Source organism: Piliocolobus tephrosceles, unplaced genomic scaffold (genome assembly GCF_002776525.5).
Source record: "Piliocolobus tephrosceles isolate RC106 unplaced genomic scaffold, ASM277652v3 unscaffolded_31635, whole genome shotgun sequence".
Lineage (NCBI taxonomy): Eukaryota > Metazoa > Chordata > Mammalia > Primates > Cercopithecidae > Piliocolobus > Piliocolobus tephrosceles.
Window position 1 is genome coordinate 2,199 of NW_022315016.1, and position 2,193 is coordinate 4,391.

At 47.7% G+C, this 2,193-nt stretch overlaps 1 non-coding gene across 1 annotated transcript; it reads right to left on the bottom strand.

Moving 5' to 3' along the window:
- Window positions 1-610: 610 nt before the first annotated feature.
- TRNAN-GUU lies at window positions 611-684 on the bottom strand. The gene has a single exon. It is a non-coding gene; the product is annotated as a tRNA-Asn (tRNA).
- Between the last annotated feature and the right edge of the window lie 1,509 nt (window positions 685-2,193).

Below are 2,193 nucleotides of genomic sequence, written 5' to 3' on the forward strand. Positions count from 1 at the left end.
CAAGATTGTGCCACTGCACTCCAGCCTGTCTGATAGAGCAAGACTCATCTTACAAACAACAACAAACAAAACATACAAACAAACCAAAACCAAAAATACATCTGACTCTTTAAACAAAAGTAATAAAGATGGATTGGAAGGTTTATAACACGTGTAAAGTAAAATGCATGACAATAGCATAAAGGCAGGGAGAGGAGTAATGTGAAGAGGTATGGTACCACTTGAACAAGACTGTGATGAGTTAATTTTTGTGGAAAGCAAGGCAAAATTTTTGAGGTTTCTCTCTTCATATACTTTCAGGTTCCCATACATACAACCTAGTTTGTTCTGGAAGGATCTTATTTTCTAGGCGGCTCAGAGGGGGAACTTCTGCTTTGTGTCCTCATGGAATGCACATGACACAAGGAACCAGTCTTTGACTTTTAAATACAGTGCAAGGCCTGAGGAGAAATAACTGCAATTTATTATTATTATTTTAATGAGATGGGATTCTCACTGGTCTTGAACTTCTGAGTTGAAGTGAGGCTTCTCCTAGGTCAGTCTCTCAAAGTGTTGGGATTAATAAGCGTGAGCCACCACGCCTGGCCACAACTGCCAACATTTAAAACCACGTCCCTGGGTGGGCTCGAACCACCAGCCTTTCGGTTAACAGCCGAACGCGCTCACCGATTGCGCCACAGAGACAACCTCGATTGGTCGCTTTCATCTCACCATAGATTAAGCAATCCCTAACCTCTAGGGGTTGCTGTTTGCTCTCTGCAGGACAAGTGTGCAGACAACAAAGCTTCAGAAAACCGGAGAGGCTGAGTCGACTCATTGTGTTGTTGCACGTTAGAAACGCGCGCACTGCGTTCCTCTGAAGCCAGAAGGGCGGCCGAATGGCCTTCACCGAGTTAACCCTCGCCTCCTTCAGAAGCCAGTGCCTCTGAAAATACCTGCATCTGAGACCCGAACCTGCGCCTGGCAGGGCCCAGGGGAAGCTGAAGGCCCCGACGGCTCTCATAATAGCTCTTTCTGTTTTTGTTTTTGTTTTGCGCCGCCTTCAGGCAATCATCTGCTCCGCTTGCTCTCCCCTCACTCAACTCGGCTTCAATAGATGGGGTAGGTGGGACTGGAGCGAGAAAGAGGCAGGGGAGTCAAAAGGGAAAAAGTGAAGAGGAGGAGGGAGAAGCAGGGGAGACCAGGACGAGACAATGGGACAGCCCAGGATGCCCGGGCAGAGGGTACAGGCTGGATGCAGAGAAGATGGGACATGTATCAGAATGGAGAGGGGGAAACGGGGAGAACACGTGAGAAAATCACAAGAACCTGTAGCTGCCCAAGAATAAAGAAGTAAAAATCGCATAATGTTTTTACATTAAAAAAAAAAAAAGTCGGGGAACCAGGCGCGGTGGCTCACGCCTGTAATCCCAGCACTTTGGGAGGCCAAGTGGGTGGATCCCTCACTTCGAGTAAGGAGTTCGAGACCAGCCGGGCCAACATGGTGAAAGCCGGTCTCTACGAAAAATACAAAAATTAGCTGGGCGTGGTGGCGCACGCTTGTAGTGCCAGCTATTCGGGAGGCTGAGGCAGGACAATTGCTTAAACCTGAGAGGCGGAGCCAAGATGGTGCCATTGCCGTCCAGCCTGGGCGACAAAGGGAAATTCTGTCTCTCAAAAAAAATATGTAAATAAATAAAAGAGGGGTGGGGAAGCAAAACGACGAGCAATAAGTGTGGGGCGCATTGGGATTCTATAGTGGTTAATACTCTGCGTTGTACCTGCAGCAATCTCTGTTCTAATCCGAATCCTGCTACAGTCAGACTCTATCTTGGACCCAATGGGGCGAACCCACGTGTCTTTTGGTTTGTTTTTAATTCCTGCACCAGCTGCGGCCTTTATCTGCAGCCAGAAAGCCAGAAAGCAGGGTTTACCGCTGGCCCCACAGCGCCATACTGTCTGGGGAAAAGAAGGAAACCCAACAGTACACAAACAACGGCCCAAGAGAAACCTTCGAAGTGCCCTATGCCTCACCGTTTAGCAGAAAGTATCAAGCAACTCTCAACCTAGCTGGTCTGTAGCTTCCACGAATAAAATAATGTATTGTAGTCTTTCTGGTTGGGATATTTCAAATATTTGGTGGAGCTTTTAATGAGAGAGACTCGAGTGTGGAAGAAAAAAATGAGGGGGTGTGAGGATGAGGCGACTTTAGGA